Raw genomic sequence first — 18,588 nt, 5'->3', positions numbered from 1 at the left:
ATGTGGCCTCACACATTTGCATCTTACATCTTACAGCATATAAATACACAGCTTCTTTGTAACCGTTGTAAATCGAAAGTAGTAGCCACCTCTCAGGGATGATGGTTAATGTGTGTTCTCAGTGATGTATGCACATGCGCTCAAGAGTAGTTTCATATATAAAAGTGGATTTAATGGTGTGTCCACATATACAAGACTTTTTACATACTTACAAATGTGAATAACTCTGTGTGCATACTGTATTGAAGTATGTCCATAGTTAAAGTGCATAAAAAGCCTTTGGGTTTTCATGGCGTCTCTCTATTTTGCATATTTTCTAGAGATCATCTTTTTTTAACATTGCTTTTGACTCTCCTCCAAAGTAAAAGGGACTCATTTTTTTAAGTGATATATGAACTATCTGCATGAACATTTTCATATTGTACAGAAATGAAGTGGAACTAATGGCTGCCTCCAAGGTAGGAAATAAATCCAAGAAGTTCTGGTTTAGGTTGGTTTGAAGAATGGTCAGCACTAGTGTAAGGTATATTTGATTTCTAGTTAATGAGCTGGAAAACCTACCAGTATATGTAAGAAGAAAAAAAAAGGTGTGGGCACTCTCAAAACAGCTGACTGCACAAAAAATCCTTTAATTGCAAAGAGCGTGTTCCACTTTGTACTCGGTGATACACATGCCTCAGAGAGCAGGGACTGCTCTCTGGTAGTTAGGGTTATTCTGTATTGTTGAATTTAGTTGCAGACATTTTAAAGGTCTCATATTGCAGAAAGTAAGACATCCATATGTTCTCCAGTAATGTCTGCAGAGAAATGCACACAGCACAGCTTATTTTCCTGATCCTGAGCCTAAAACCGAGGCTGTCTCAGCCCCCGGCTATGGCACAAGCCTGACCCATCAGGATCCACATGGACCCAGCACTGAGCGTCTCAGGATTCAGTTTTCTAGTGACTGGCTCACTGACCTGTCGTTATTAAAGCTTTAGAGAGAAGCCTGAGAGAGGGGATGTAAATCTACACGGAGATCGTTTTTAGCATTCTAAAGTCTTCCTTCTTTGGATATCATCTTAAATAAAACCAGACCTTTAAGCACAGGGGAGAGAGAAGCACATTTATTGGTCTTCTGTTTGGCTTGGATTGTTTCATGGGCTGGGATGGAAGAAAGTGTGAAACTTTTCATTTTCACACCTAAATAAACAATACAACAGGAGAGGAATCTTATTTAGGGAACTAATCTGAGACTTTTAGCATGCAGCTGAGAGGAGAACGGTCCAGTCACAAAAAAGTGGCAGTATAGCAAAGTTTTGATTGTTAAATCCTGAAGTTATAGACCACACGGCTCTAGAAAGTGGAGGATTGTGCTCTCACAATAGCAGAGGCAAAGTTTTAGTCTTAAAGTTACTGCTTGCGGACTCCCTTTTTTGCCTTGAGCAAGGTTATAGACAGTTTTGAGTTTTGTGCATCATTAAATATATATAAATTTGGAAAAAAACTAAACAAAACAAAACATTACAGAGCTAAAACATATGCCAGGTATATCTTTCCGACTGTGGCGTGAACCTGTTTAACAGTTTGTGCGGTGGTGCACTGCTGCTGTCTGAAGATAAAGAGGAGCTCAACAGGCAGAGAGGCTTTCAGGCTGCAGCGAAGCATTCATTTATGATTTGTTGTGTATCAAAGCCATTTCATTTGGTTGGAATAATAATCTCTTTGTTGACATATTAAAAGAGTTTTCTTGATGCATTTTGGGGAATACATCACCTTCAGATGTAGCTGAAGAGCGGAGTTGTTTTGACGAAGAGCAGAGATATCCGTCTTCTCCTGACCTGGGGAGCTTTGTGCTCAGCGGGAGCACGGTGCACCAAGACACCGCTGATCAAGGGAACATCTTCCACAGGTTGGCTCAGGATCGGGCACTGAGCCTGGGGAGAGATGTGGCAGGATGGGGCCTGCCCTGGAGCATGCTGATGTCCCTGTCTCTTTGTCTCAGTCTCTTTTTCTGAATTATACATCAAAGGTAGACCATATACTCCTTGGCTCAGGGCTAATCACATCAGCTCAGTCCAGGAGAAGGAGACTTTCTGTGGGCCTGAGCTCATCTGCCAGATCCTCCCAGGCTCCGGCTCAGCCCACGATGTAACACAGAGGACATGCACACAGAGTGTAAGCCCTGTAATGAAGAGAAGTACGGTGGCAGAGGAGGAGAAAGCTACAGAAAGTCCCAAGGCAGGCTATTGCGGGGTCTTTCGGTTTCTCCACCACGAATCCAGAGCACGACCACAAAGAAAAGGAGGGAATGTATCAAAGACTGAAGACAGGTCAGCAGGATTAAACAGACTGGGTAGGGAGGTGGGAGTTGCATTATTGAGGAAAAGTTTTCAGAGCTTTCAGAGTAACTCTACACTGAGGTTGAACGGCAGCATTTCACCAAAGGGGATAACTAACTCTTTCCCTCCAGTGATACAAAATACAATCTCTAAAAATTCACCTGTCAACACTTTGTATCTTATTCATTTAGTACTCATTTATTTATTCTCAAATTACCCATCTACAGTAGCCAGCAGTTCGAGACTTCTCTCTTCCACAGGTGATTAAATGCTCCAGACAGATTTTGGCTCTATTTCGGCTTCTTCTTATTTATTTTTTTTTTAAAGTCAGCTAAACTTCGATCTGTAGTTTGATGTTCACTTTGAAAGGAGGTATTGACATCTGTTATATTACCCAAACGATGATGAGATGCATTTGTGGCAGGTCAAGCAGCCCATGGTCCCATGTCTCTCCTGGCTGCTGTCAAAATTTGGGAATAAATTGAACAGACCTTGAAGGTATTCCAACACATGGCTGTAGCTACTGTGATAGAATTAAGAGCTGGTGTGCAGCATGAGCTCCAACACACATGGCTAAATTTGGTGTCTCATTTCAATGTGGCCATTCCATTAAAAACTGCTAACTGGGCCTGAAATACTTCCAGCTAGAGTGTGTCTGTTCTGTTTAAGTCCGCAGAGTCTTCGCCTGCTGAGCCTGGAGTGAAAATGATACTTAATTCTTCTGATCAAAACATGATTTCCTCTCACCTCTCTGCACAGTAAATGGCACCACGTTATCCGCTGATGCAATTACTTTCATTGGACCTTATCAGCTAAATTCTAAGTTGTCTCAGCTGTATTTGCGATAAGTATTTTTAATTCTGCTGGTTAGGGCTGTGAAACAGTATCTGGTTTTTATGTGCCATCATAAAAATGACATTAAAAGGAATCTGAAATGTATGTTTACATACATTCAGTTAGGGTTATGCACGTATACGATTTAGAATCAGATGAAAACTTTTCTGGTGGAGGGGTCTGCCCTGCCTTGTGGCTGTGCACAACTGCTCACTGGTGAGCCTGTATGGGCTCATAACACAACTAACAATAACTTGACATGACATGATATTGTGAACAGTCTCTGCCAATATATAACCAAAACATATATTTCCTTATATTATAAGTTGCAGTTGGCTTTGTCCATATTAACACTTTGTGTGTTCGACATTTGGCTGGCACACCTTTGCAATGCCGCATCAGCTGGGGGTAATTGTACTTAGAAAGACTGACTGAAAAGGAATTGTATTTTCACCACCGCTCCATATTGAGTTTGAAATCCTCTGTTTCTCTTCCCTGTGCATCAGAGTTTGGAGCCAGAGCGTGGGAGCAGATATGAAACAGGAAGAAAACTGTCAGATCAACTGAACAGCTAGAAGAATTCAATGTTCAGGATCTTTTAGTCTTGCTGTATTCGCTCTCTCTCTCTCTCTCTCGCTCTCTCTCTCTGCCTTTCTCTGGGGTCCCATCATCTCATCTCACACCAAACTGCTGAAGGAGTGAGCTGCATTTCATTTGCAGCATCATCTGTGTTTGTCTTCTCCCAAGTCACTGATGGAATCGATGCTGATTAATTCAGAGCTAAGGAGCAGGAGATGGAGGACAATTGATTCATGACTACCCATTGATTTAAAGTGCAGGTGACAACAGAGGTGTGCATGTGTGTGTGTGTGTGATGCTTTTCAAAGCACAGAAACAGTAATTGAGGCCTATTTAGGGAAACCAAACTGTCACCACCTTGTCACTTATGTTGTTGGAACTAAAAACTCTGATATGATGGAAATTCATTCAGTCTGCAGCACAAAATCAGCTCAGCTGGTTGCACAAAATTTACAAAGTCCATTCACTGTCAATTTGGAGACGAAGCAGTTTTAACAAGATGCTGAATAACCAAATATGGCTCAAAGAAATTATTCTGCATATTCTTCTTCCTCATCAAAAACCGTTCACACATCTGCCTTGTTCTCCCAAGTTTAAGCTTTTTCTTCTTTTTTTTTTTACATTTCAATCATACAATTCGATCTGACTGGAGCATGAATGCTTGTATCAAATTTCATGGCTGTCTGTCCAATTGTTAAATGATTCATAGTCTGGGAATCTTTCATGTCTGCGCTAAACACAGTGGAAATCCACCCAATAATTGTTCAGATATGTTAAACTGGACCACTGCGGCTTAAAACAATCCGGTTTACCGAGTGATTCAGTTTTGATGAGATGTTCTGTTATTACCATTTTTTTTTTAAACAGATCTAGTGAGAAGCGGCATTGGCAGATTGTAGCCTCACCACACTGCTGCACTGCCAGCTCCAAACGCAGACAAGCAAATTATTCCACAATTGAGAAAGAAAAATCAAAAGAGAATGTTTGGCTGAGTTTAACTGTAGAGGTCAGAATGAAATGAATCACTTTTCAGACCCAGTATTACATTGTTTGTGTATTTTTCTATAGTTTGTGATTTATTAGCTGAGATAGCAGATCCAGAACTGATGTCTTTATCGGAACCAAAAACTTTTGTGGTTTGTCTGCTTTTTAATGTTGCTGTAAAACGTTAACAAGTTGACTTTACCCAACAGGAAGTTGGCCGACTACCTGAAAATAAGCCTGTGTTTATGCTGACTTTGTCAGACAAAACCAAGGTCATAAGATAACCTGTGGATTTAATTAGCAACCGGCCTGGAGTTACTCCTGTTTAACAATAGCGGAGAAAATCTGTTTGTATGTGCTATTTATTTGCTCCAATGGCAAAACCAACTACATCATCAGATATATGATGATCCTGGAGCAGACCTTTCATATTGTGACAAAAAGAACACTATCCTCCACCACCAAACACCACCCACTGGGTGCTGAAATGTTTTTGTGACAGTGTTGTGTTTAGCCTCAGAGACCCCGATCTGACAGTAACTTTTCGTCTCAGGGCTTCATTCAGCATGTTTTAGAAGACAAATGCTGTCCCACACATCTGCTGTCAGTAAATACTTTCAGATGTCCTTTACAGTGATCACTATCACAGACAGGACAGAAAGGGAAAGTGTGCTCGCTGATTCATCTGTACTCTTTAGACAGGATATCAGCTGTTAGGGACAGACTGAGTAAAGCCGAACCCACAGACTGTTCAGCCCTCTTCCACGGCCTCATATCTCATATCTCTGCCCAACAAACACTAACTGAGCGCAGATCAGTGTGCTATCTTTTTCAGGCTGTCTCCCCTGCAGGTGCTAGAGTCAGCTGACTGTCCTGAGTCTTGAAAATTGTAGCGCTGGTGTTGGATCTTTACTGAGAAAAAGTTCAAATTCCGAGACGAATCGTGGGATTTTAGAAATTGTGAGATCATTCAAATAAATAATCAAATAGCGGATGAAATAATAGATTTTAACTGAAGCAATGTATGTATCCTGGACCTAAAGAAAAGAAAGAGAATTTCAATATAGGAAGCTATTCTGCCATTGCAGTTGTGACTGGACTGCTGATCGCTGATGCTCCGGGGGAAGATGAGCCACAAGCAGCATACAACAAACATGGTTTGTCTTTTAGACTAACAGGCTTTACAAATCAAATCCCACACAGACTGTGGTAATGTCCTCAGAGACAGAAATGGCATTAGTTGTGAGCCCAGTTCCTCCGATGATCTTGTTAGGCAGCAGCTTGGCGCAAAGTTCAGGGGGGAGTGTTTTATCCAATAAATAAAGCAGTGCATACATTATGACTTACACTGTCTTGCTGTTTACCTTCTGCACAGGCTGTGCAGATCATTTCCAACATAAAATGTTTAGAAGGACAGCTTGGGCTCAACTTTTGTGAAACAGCTATACTGCCATCTGATTTGTGCTGCAGGAACTAGAAAAATCTTCAACTTCTCAACTTCTCACTTCAACTACCAAGCTCACTGGCTTGTCACCTCTCCATAATCCTCTGTACCCATTAGCACCTTCTCCCTGTGTATGGCATCTGACACATAACCTACCTACTCATCTTGGAATGCCGTCATTGTTACTGTTTGCAGCTGGTGTTTGATTAGGGTTAGGGCCTATGGTTTGGCATATTAGCAACCTTGGAGCCTTGAACCAGTGAAACAGGAGCAGGGGCATGATTGGCACCTACAGGGTCTGAAATGTTCAATGCGGGCAGAAATGTTCTTGTAGCAAAATTCTGCCTCGAAGCGCTGCAGGCAGTTCCTTCCACCTCATTGGTTGGGTTTTGCTCCACAAGCATTGTCAGCTGTGAGATTTGACATAGACGGGTGTCTGTTCGAGTCGATCTGCTGAATTTAGCACAGGTGGACTTCACTCCCGGTCTAGATCCATCTCAAAGAGGATCAGGCGGTAATGTGAGGAACAGAATTTCAAGTGTCTTTTAACACATTAGTAAAATGTCATCATGGTTACTGCCTGTAGATTTATGTGTGAATGATGAATGAATTTGAACTCATTTAGCATGAGGCGGAGTCATAATAATATGCAGAAAGTGAGGGGGTGTGAATACTTTCTTAAGAGACTATATTAACAACAGATTGATAATAACCCTTCAGCAGGTGTACTGTACATGACAGCTCATGGCCTGGTTCACAAGATCATTTGGAAAGGATTTGATTTCCCTTTTCGTTAAGTTTGTTGACATTCTCCACTGTCGCCATCTTTTATTCATCCTCTATTGTCCCTCCTGAAGGGATGATTGTGCATTCAGTGTAGCACAGCGGAGAGAGGGGGGGTCCAGCTGTTAGTGGCAGCTCTCCGCTGGCTACACAAGAGATGCTGAGAGTCACTGATATGGCTTCTGGCCTCAGGATAAATGCAGCTGTACAAAATAAGATTCTGAAAGGCTGCTCTTTGTCTCACACAGACAATTCACCTGCTGCTGACAGCTAAGCATGAGAAGCGACCTTCACTGAAGATGCAACGAGAGCATCACGGAAATGACTTTGAGCACTTTTCATTCATAAACACCTTACACTCAGTTTGCCATGAGGCAATGCTTTCTCCATAAATATTAATGGAATAATTGCGCATCCGTTTGTTTGATGCTTTGCGCAATACGTGTGTGTAAATATTTATACAGACACAGACATGACATTAATAGCATAACAGGTTATTCAGACTGCACCCACCACCTCGGTTATTAACATAGCTATAGCAGGTTTGCGCTGTAAAAGTACAGAAATAAATGGTTCCTATTTTCTGAAGCATTTTAAGACTCATGTAGAGGGCCAGCCTGCTGCCCTAAAGCCTTTACAGGCTTTTAGATAAGAGACCAAGATTCGAATGTGCATCATCTTGCTGTCATGACTGCACTGCGTATTATGGTCTGCTATTCCTGTAATCTATTATGCAGCACAGTTGTGGGGACGTTAGCACTGCTGCCTCACAGCAAGAGGGGCTGAGGGGCTGAGAGCTGCTTGCATGTTCTCTCAGTGCCTGAGGACGTGCACCTTTAGGTTAACTGGTGACTCGAATGTAAACGGTTGCTATATCTATATGCCGGCCCCATAATCTTTGTATGCCTTCGCCCAGCGTCTGCTGGGATTGGCTTCAGCCCAAACACAAATCTGTAGGATAAAGGGTTTACATAATGGATGTATTGATCTATGTTCAGGTATTCACGTACCGTAAGTGTTGTGTTTATTTTAAATCTTTGAAAGGAAGCTGTAGCTTTAATAATTGTTATCGCACACTAAACACATTGTGAGAAAATGACTACATTTACTCCTGTGTGAGCGTATGCACTATGTGGGTGTCTCCGGAGGTATCTCATCAGCACTTAACTGTATGTTTACCGGACAGATTTAGCATGGAGGTAAGAATAGCAGCAGAGACTGTTTAACTTACCTATGGCAGCTCTATACGCTCATATGCACACACAGAAGAAGTCATTTCACTTGCAGGATATTCCATTCCATCATTTTATACACCTCCACGCTGCTCATCCTTGATATGTATGAATGCATGAAGCTGGAGGCTGTGTGAGTCTCGGCCATGAATGTTTCATAAATGTAAAGTAAAGCTGCGGTTAAGAGAGATGCATTTATAACACACTTTAAACACGACACTCTGCCAGGACGTACTGCAGAGACTCCAAATACACCACAAATAGGTCAGAAGGAAAGAAACTAAGACAAGGTATATGTACAGAATGTACACAGCACTGAAGGGAAAGCTAGTGAGACTTCCTTTGCACAAAATTCAATCCACAATCAAAGACTGCGTAGCAGCCAAAAGCAAAGTCTAAGCAGGTAGTGAGGGATAGTGTTTTAAAGTGGAAATTTGTCTCTGATTTGGTTTCTGTTTTCATGAAAATCTAAATGGGGTCAAAGGTTATATTCTCTTCTCATTTTCATTGATGCCTATTGTTCATTTTCATTGAAGTGGGGAGAGATCTGGACACATCAGGATCATAAAATAATAAAAACACACATCTTAACCTACAGACAAATTTCAGCCTGGACACAAAGAAGATAGTTTTAGACATTTTTTTTTATGTTTTTGTCTAAAGAATCTAAAAACAAAAACAAAAACAAAAAACAGAATCATCTCATCACCAGGTAATCTCAAGTGTCAAGAAAAAAACAGTCATCATATTATTGATAATTCTAATATTTATTAAGTGTCCCAGTAAGAAGAGAAAGCATACCCTCTGGAATTGGCACTCAGTAGATGATAGCCGTCAGTACAGTCATTCCATGCATGGACACTGTGAAAAGACGTGTTCACCCTCTACAGGACATCTTGGGAAGGTACAACTCCAAATCTCCCTCTCGCTCCCAGTGTCCCCCAGGTGTGATGCATCAGTGGCTTATTACAAGTCAGGCTTTCTGCCCAGTGTCACTTATCAGACCAATAATAACATACATCATAATCAGCCGGGGGAACACAGCAGCAACTACTACATGAGAGATGGCTTCGTTGGATGGGCTACGCTAATGAGTAAACATGGATAATGAGTGTTTTCAGTGTTTGATAATTGACAGATTATCAGTCCAGATGGAGAGACAGCCATTTGGACATTTGTGCGCCTGTGGCAGGTGACTGGCTCAGAGTCTTACATACTCCTTTATGTTCTGCTCAAAAAGAAACCCTCTTCATTCTCATACAAACAGGAGCAAGGATTTTTAATATGATGAAGAGTATGGTGCACAGAATCCTAACTCCTCTAAATTCAAGGCCGGGATGGACAGAAAGAATACCTACTGACAAATGAAAACCAAAAAATTCTATCAAAGAAAAAAATAAAAAAAATAAAAATAAAAAAACAGATGCAATGATAAGTGGTTTGACCAAGAATTACATGGTTCACAATTCATTTCAATAAAAACTAAATAAAAAGAGGACTTTAAAAAGAGGCTTGAGAGTTAATCAACGTACCGATCCACAGCTTATTCTCATCTTTAATGAATTCTTTGCTTGCAGTTTCACTTTTTCCTCTTCCTTGGCTCTAACATTAAAAACTCATTCTCTAACACACAGACTGAACCTATGCCAAAGTACAATGAAAAGTAAGAGAAGAGAGGAGAAGTGTTTTGAAAAGTGCCCATTTCAGTACATTTCCAAATGAATGCTATATTCTCTCAAAATAAATAAACATGTGTTATTTGACAAAAAAAATAAATCTCTGTATTACATTGTAACTTACTAATTACACTGAAACGAAGGAGACTTGTTTGAGTGAGGCACCAAATAGCAATCATGTGACTGGAAGGGTATGGACGGATGAAAATATTCCTATTTTTGTGTGTTTGAAATACAAATATCATATATGTCTCCATATTCAGGGTCTTTCAGCTCTCATATTGATGCTGCAAGTGGAAGCTAGTTCATCTTCAACTGAACAAGATACCGAATCTCATTATTACTAACATCAGGCTTATAGATTTCAGGCCTCTGACTTTAGCCTTACTGTGGAGCTTCCATAAAAATAAGTTTTTCCTTGAAGCCAAGATTGTTCAGTTCTCTGTCCTGACCGTTTTATGTGTCACAACCACTGAGACACGATTTATGCACCAATAAATAATGAAGGAATGGCATATTGTTGAGTCCTACTCCCTCTCATATTACTTCCTTTTTTCTTCCGTCACCCCCCCCCCAAACCTCTCAGCTTCAATCCTCTCATCTTTTTCTTTTGAAATTCATAATATGTCTCTCTCTTTCCGTTTTTTTTTTTTTTTTTTTTTTTTTTTTTTTTTTTTTGTTGTTGTTGTTGTTCAACATACTTGTTTTCCTCCCATCTGTAACTTGATGCCACAAATGACTTCCCCCTAAGATGGTGGCAGCGTGAATAATTGATCCACGTCGCTGACAGCTATATCGTATAAGGAGCAGCTTATGGCAGAGGTCAGATTGCGGAGATGAAAGGAGACAACCGTATGGAGAGTATTTTTAAGCCTCCTGACGACAGACTGATAAAACCCAGCAGGAAGGCAAATCCATGCTGATGCATCCTCTGCGAAATATGACATGCATTTGAAGCGATGGTGCCAAACAATATTACTAACAATCTGTGGAACCATTTGTCCGGCTGTTGGCTCAGCCTGGCAATGGTTTGTTAGTTTGTTTGAATCATTTCTCTCAACCATCTAGAGTCTCAAACTCGCGGCCCGCAGGTCGATATTTTGTGGCCCCCTGATTGAAATCAAAGCTCGGCCTTAGTGCGGCCCGCGTGAGTCGTTGCTCTGGGCGGTTTATGCTTTTTATCACGTGTGGGCTACCGTAACTCCGGCTCCTGACAACGACACGAATTAGCAACCTTAGTCACTTAAAACGTGTTTTAGCGGGTGTCACTCGGTGCAGATACGTTTTTTTTTTTTTTTTTTTGGTCACCCAGCCCAAATTATGTCTTTTCCAAACCTGCCGTGAAGGGAAAAGTTTGGCGACGAGCACGGACAATTTCAGGAGAAGTGGGAGACGGATTTTTTTTTTTTTTTTTTTGCTGAACACAGGGACATCCCGACGTGTCTAATATGCGCAGATTGAGTTTCACCAAACTGAAAACATGTCTACTGAGGCAACGACATTTTTTTCAAGAAAGAGAGAGATAAGACCGGGAAAGCCTTTCAAAGATGGCGAGTTCAGGCTGCAAGTGTGGTCTGTCCAGAAAAGAAAGGTTCATATCAGCAACATCAGCCAACCAGGCAACTGTGAGAAAACTAAACGTCCCCCTTCATACTCAAGTCGCTCTTGATGAGAGCACAGACGCAGTATATGTCCGTGGTGTTGATGACAGTTTTGAAGCGATGGAGTAGTTTCTCACAATGATTCCAATGAATGGCCAGGCGGTGTGATGCCGGCTTACTATGGAAGAGTTTTGCTGGAATAACAACCAACCAATGACAGGAAGGGGAAATGAAATGGTGGCACTTGTACAAAGAAAGCTGGAGGAGGCCATTGGAAGACTTGATGCGGCCCAGCCTCACCCAGACTCTACCTCCAGCGGCCCCCAGGTAAGTTGAGTTTGTGACCCCTGAACTAAACTCATAATAGTCAATGGGTGGCTCCCTCGCTGATGAAGGAAGTCACAATCCTTACAAGGTCAGGTACGACCTGAATCTGCATCCACTTCCAGGTTACATGAATCCCCGTTTCCAGGTAACAAGCTGCGAAGAAGAGCCTTCACTGCTTCCAGGCAGCACACAGGAAGAGGAACACTTGGCACTAAACTATACATCCACATACATATCAGTCCCCTCACGCCCCACAATAAACCAATCAGCACAACTTTACAAGTGGTAACATTGGGAAAGTAAAACACACTCGTCCCTGTTAACTTTGGTCATTTATTTAAATCATCTCGAGGTTTGCTGACTTATAAACTGGCTATAGCTCTCAACTGGAGATGTGGGGAATTTGGGTTGTACTGTTGTTGATTGGACTGTGGTTTGGATTGTCTTATTGTTGATTATACTGGGTTTTGGGGTTGGTAGGTAGGACATTAAGGGTGATTCAAGGGTGTAGAAGCCACTACTGGTGTAATATTGGTTTAATGGAGAAACAGTTTATTTTGTTAGATATGATACCTAATTATCACGATCCTCATTTGTTTGTTTTTTTTTCCACAGATTTTAGTTACGTGGACCCACAACGATTGTGTAACACAATCATAGACTCCAATCGCTGAGCCAGACTGGAAATAGATTGGTTCCAGTGTTTAACTGTGTGTAAATCCACAAATTGTGTGCTCTGCATATCAGTTTCTGAGTCTGAGCTGGTGGGGGTATCTTTTAACCTGCTCAAATATTTGTGCTAACCTAGGCTGTTCATCTACTAGCTGTAGCTGCAACCACATCTGCAAAGTTCACAGTTAAAAAAGTATTTAAAATTAACTGAATGACACTATTTTAGAGAGTGTGGAAAATAGCTTTGAGCTTTGCTGCATCGCTTACATCAATAAGGAACTAAATTTAAATAACACTGTTAGTATGACGCAATGCAGTTCATCATAAGCACGGTCTGCAGTTTCCACCTCTCAAAAACGGTATCGACAGGAGCTGAATATTATAACCTTCGTGAGTGTACAAGCCTGACAGTGGCAGCTCTGGGGAATTCACGGCACTCAAAACAAGCTTTTCCTTTTCATTTCTTTATATTTATCGAGTACAGTCCGGCAGTTAGTCTGACTCCATGGTTGCTAGAAAGCACTCAATTGCATCAGCAGGTTAGTCATTTAGCCAGCAGCTGCAGGTGATGTGTTCAACCACTGGTAACAAGAGCGAGTGTAATGCCAGGACAAACGCACAAACAGTTACACAGGTCAGTCCGCAGCTCCCAGAAGGGGAGTAACAGCTTTCCTCTATTCTTCTCACTTCCTGTTTGAGTGTTTAAAACTGTTCCAGTGCTCTCAGCCAGAGAAATGAGCATTGACACTAGTTGGAAAATGCATCATGCACTCACTTCTTCAGGTTTTTATTTTTTTTCTAGTTTAAAGCTGGAGTTGGCACCTTCAGTCCTATGAGACATACAAGTCGAGAATTAACCAAAGCAGAACCAAAACGTCACTTGCTCAAAACAAAAATGTCATTTTTTTTTTTTCATTGTTTCCACTGGAAACACATTGAAGTTAATTTCAGTTTATTTCAACTTCATCTTTATTCAGGACTCGTGTCGGGGCATAGCGAGAAAGCAACAAATGAAATCAAATAGAAAGAAAGAAATGCACATCAAAACTGAATGAAGAAAAAGAGAAAAATATTAATTCTGTAATAAATACTTGCATATGGGCTGTCACAGCAGTGGCTTCGAAGTATCAGTTCAGGGTTGTTAAAGCTTAATCTGATGAGCTACACACACATCTAAATATCATAGTTTACACCTCAGCAGTCTATGTGGGTGCACCAACATTAAGAAACATTTGACAGCTGCCGTGGACTCTAGGGACTGTAACCAGCAGCCCAATCCATTATTGTATGCCACCGGGGTGTAATTGTGTCTTGGCGCAGTGCTTTCTAACTACCTTTTATTTTCGATACTGAGCTAATGAATATTAGTTCAGGTGGCTGATATCTCCTTTGGTATTTTTTTTATTGTAGTGCTGCTGCTTTGGGGATCTAACTACTTCCACCACCAAATTATACCTGTCGAGCTGTATCTAACATCAGGGTCGCCTTGCTGCTTTCTCTTCGAGCATCTAATTGTTGTCAGTAACGTGTTTCAAGGTAGATACTGTGCACCCTGATGGAAATTCAAGATAAGCCAATACCTCCTGGTGCCTTTGTGGAGCACCATGGATGCTGAAAAACAAAACAATTACAGAGGTGAAAAAAAGACAACAGCAGGACTGTGGATATGAAGGATTAAAGACATAACTAAATATGACAAGGGATCATTGTGTGTAATCTGAGTAAAAGCCACTGGATGGTGCTAGACATCTCAAGACTCGTCCTGTTCTGAATCAGTCTGTGGGATGATAGTTCTGATAAGTCTCAAATCTTTGTATGTCTTCAAGTTACAGTTTTTTTTTCTTTGTTTATCACAAGGCTTTGTAAATAGTTTAAGAATATATATACTTTTTTCACATGTTGTGATACATATCACCTTTATGAGTTAAGTCACATATTCTGTGAACGTCAGTAATTTTCGTGAAAAATGAAATGAAAAATGTGGAGGATTTTTTTTTTAATGCATTTTTTTGTGGTGATTTTTTCCTCACGCTTTTTAAAATGTGTTATAATACATATGACATTGTAATATATTAGTACTGATCTTTAAAACAAAATGTTTGAAATTACAAAAAAAAAACAAACCAGCTTTTCTGCTTTATATGCTCAGCTGTTCATCTTTTCCTGAACTTATCTTAAATTTTCTCTGAACACTATGTAAAACATTACATACGGGGTTGATGTACATTACCATCATTGTATCTGAGTTTATTCAAAGGCAATTTTTAATTTTCAAAAAAGAAAAAGTCACTCAGCGTCAAATAAACGTGCCTTCAAAGTTTCTGCACTGCGTACATTTTTCAGTATTAGATCTTCAGTGAATTACCTCCAAATTGATCTGAGAACTTTGTAGCAAACTCCTAAAACAGCCTTGTTCCCCCGGGCTTTGAGCTGCTCCTCTCAGCGCATAGTAAGTAGCTCGCTGCTTGTCAAGTCCTACACTTCTGCACAAGAATCACTGTGTTTAAATATAAATGTGTTTGTTCTTTTTGGAAGTAAGATGTTAGCTGGAACAGTCTCTGGAGTCGACAGATTAAAACACAATCCACAAGCAGAGCCACACAACAGTTTTCCACTCTCTGCTTGGTGCCCAATAGGCCTCATAATGAAAACCTTCCTGTGAAAACCAAGGCTGGTGAGAAACCTGGAGTATTCAGCTAGTCTGTGCAGCCAATGCCCGGGCTGAGGGATGAAGACCTTAAGAAATCAACTGGCCGGTGAAAAACATCTTCCCCCTCAGCAACAAAGGGAGCCATGAGAAAGCAGAGATCAGACACTAGAGGAATGAATGTCACAACCAAAAATATGAGCTGTCCATCAACCTCCGTCCACTGTGAGCCATGTAATGAACACGGAGGGAGAGATGAGACGAGCTGAACAAAGGGAGGATAAAACCTGCTGGCAAGAGCTGTGTCACAGACAGCCTGATGTATCTAGGCCTCTCCAGTTGAAGTGAGAGCAGAGGATGTCCGAGCAACACTTATTTTCAAGGCCCCATATTTTGTTTTTTGTTTTTTTTTAAGAGCCAAAGATCATCTCAGTTCAGTTTCACATCTCCTCTATCGGGCTAACCTCGAGTCAGCAAGCTACAGAATATTTCAGGCAAATAAATTACACAAAGTTAGATGGCTGGTCCAGACGGGCTGGGCTTGAGCCACAGGAGAGAGTACATTTAGAATGCAGAACCTGGACCTGCTTAATAATCAAGCAAGACACCAAAATCTTACTTGATAAAATATGTGACCTTCAAAGACGGAAACAAGCGATAACACAGGCCGACATTTAATAAAGAAACTTAACATGCAGGCTTAATTGGAATAAAAATGGTTTTCTAAAGATCAGCTGTTATTTCTTTACCGCACCAAAGAATTATGATGTCCCTTATGTCTGATCGACAGAAACAGTGAAAGACTCCAGAGGCCTGCCCACTGCATGATGAAATGAAAACCTGAGCAGGACCAGGTGACAGCTGAATCAACTGAAGAACAGCAAGAATGCAGATTCTATAGTTCTGGTATGAGCGCTTTAAATCTTTCAGGATCTTCCTGTCTCTCAGCTCTTTTTCTTGCAGAGAGGGGATGAAATCACAGATTTTCCTTTCACCCATAAAGCTAAATGTTCCCACCTCCTCCATCCAACTCATCTCACACACACACACAGTGTACTGCCAGCCCCTGCATTTAGAGTGCGTCTTTGTGGCCAAAAATACACAGACTGTAATCATCAGGATGTGATCTCAGCCACACACTCAGGCTCTTTACAGTCCACAATAATCCTCTCTGAATGCTCCAAACATAATCAATATTTTTACACTGACGTGGTTCACAAAATCTCCTGCCCTTCTCAACAGGCGGCTTCAGAAAAATAACGTCCCTGGGAAAAGGTTATACGCTGCTCACACTGATTGGGAAAAAAAATAAACCTAACAAAAGCTGCCACTCTCTCTTTCAGGGAAGTTGCGTAGTTTATTCAGTGATGGCCTTGTGGACAGATGTGCTCCACTTACAGTGATGCCAAGCACATTTGGCTCCCTGCAAAACAATCATGTAAAGGCTTTTGGCATGTGGAAATGGGCCGTGTTTGTGTTTGTTTCATTACTCGGCAGACACATTTAGCTTGAGTTTACCAAAATGGTTCAGAATAGAAGCCAAAAATAATATTCTCCTACTTTGTGTATCCAACTTTCAGTCTTTTTTGACAAAATAAAACAACAACAAAAAAGCCCTTACAACAAACAAAGCTTAACTATGCTTCAAATCTACTTGGAAGACATCCCTGCAGGCACAGAGTGAACATGCAGCCTCTTTACAGGAAGTGAACCCAGGGGACTCTCCTTGTATACACTTCACAAATGTTTCTTCAGATTTCAAACAGAATTAAAGTTAAAAGTCACTGGACCCTCTTCAATAAGCCTAAATAGTAACGCACACATACACCGACACACGTGTTTCTGTAGCTGACAGCTGTCTCCCCCGCACAAAAATCAATACATAAATCATGGCAAGTCACAAAAAGCTCAATATGTCCCTAATACAGTCCATAAAATGGACACAAATGAACAAACCTTTCTCTTTTGGGTTTTAGCTTTAATGATACAAGCAGAAAATGATTAAAACATACAACGACTAATCTCAAGGTGGTAACAAGGATTAATCACATTACATTAGTAGTCAGTGCTGATGGTCCGGTGTCATTTTTCTTTTAAAACCAAAATACAAAACGGCAAGCAGAATACCAAATGCGGGAGATCCTGCCGACGCCTCTGTTACTTTCTTACACTTAAATGAACAAGATGTGCAATGGCTCTCTCCAGTGGCCATGGCCGCAACTGACAAGAACAAGTCAATGTGAAACTCAGCGTGTGGAGCAGCGGAACAAGCTTCATCATCAGATATGAGAATAGTTCAAGCAATTTCAGATCTACGGACTGCAGACTGGGTGAAAGCATCCACAGAAGACACGCACACCATCACATACATATTTGTGTATGTATTATATTACTGGATGATAATGTGTTCAATTCCATATTATGATTTCAATATACAGTGGATAAAATATGTACATTCTATAAAAAATAACATTTAATCCTGATGTTTAGGTAGATCTTCCTCTTTCTGCTTAGTTTGATCACTGCCATTCCATGCAAGACTACATATCAGACAATGCTCTGTTTTAATGTTTTAATGAAATAAAACATATTTCCATCTGCTGACTTTTTAATGATTTTTTAAAATATCCGCTCACATAAAGCAAAGAAACCTTGCTGAGAGCTTGTATTTTCACATTCCTGCCAACACGAGAAGGAAACTCACAGTTTTCAAGTGTAATTAGGTGCTCCTAAAGCTGGATATTAAACACACCGTGGGAAGTGCGATTGCTCTTGTTCTTTTTGAAGCTGATCCAAATATCCCTCTCATTAGATATTCATTGAAACTCTGCGCTAAATGCGCCATCTACTCTTAATAGAATTACAGAGCATGATGTTGTATGTGAATGAATTTGGGCAAGTAAGAAGTATGAAAAGAAATGAGACAAAAATTGCGAGGGAAAGCTATCTCAGCATGAATTCACGAAAGAACAGACCTTTGACATTTCGAAATTATCAGGCAGTCTTTGTTTTTTGTGGACACGCTCTGGGCTCAATTTTTATGCAAATTTTTCTGCTAATTTTTCAGCTTTTGAAGTCAGGATGGCCGAGCGGTCTAAGGCGCTGCGTTCAGGTCGCAGTCTCCTCTGGAGGCGTGGGTTCGAATCCCACTTCTGACATGAAAGTCTTTTCTTCTGCCTCTACTGCTGTAAGGTGTGTTTGGGGGCCAAAGTTTTTTGGTCGACTTTTGACTGCCTACACTTTTAAAAGACAAATATTCCTTTCACATCTGAATAGTTGGACACTTGTGGGGTTCCATGGTGTAATGGCTAGCACTCTGGACTCTGAATCCAGCAATCCGAGTTCAAATCTCGGTGGAACCTAAATCTTACCAGTAAGGACTTACAGGTGAAAGACTGAAAATCCTTTGACATGTCAAAGTTGCCACTCCGTCCTTGGAAAAGGGAAACAACATGATTTTGTCCACTTTACACGTGTGAAGAAATGCA

At 40.8% G+C, this 18,588-nt stretch overlaps 2 non-coding genes across 2 annotated transcripts; both read left to right on the top strand.

Moving 5' to 3' along the window:
- The first annotated feature begins 18,175 nt into the window (after positions 1-18,175).
- Positions 18,176-18,258, top strand: trnal-cag (transfer RNA leucine (anticodon CAG)). The gene has a single exon. It is a non-coding gene; the product is annotated as a tRNA-Leu (tRNA).
- Positions 18,259-18,390: 132 nt separating this feature from the next.
- trnaq-cug (transfer RNA glutamine (anticodon CUG)) lies at positions 18,391-18,462 on the top strand. The gene has a single exon. It is a non-coding gene; the product is annotated as a tRNA-Gln (tRNA).
- The last annotated feature ends 126 nt before the right edge of the window (positions 18,463-18,588 follow it).

Source organism: Echeneis naucrates, chromosome 23 (assembly GCF_900963305.1).
Source record: "Echeneis naucrates chromosome 23, fEcheNa1.1, whole genome shotgun sequence".
In the NCBI taxonomy this organism is placed as follows: domain Eukaryota; kingdom Metazoa; phylum Chordata; class Actinopteri; order Carangiformes; family Echeneidae; genus Echeneis; species Echeneis naucrates.
This window is presented reverse-complemented; position numbering and strand designations above follow the sequence as displayed.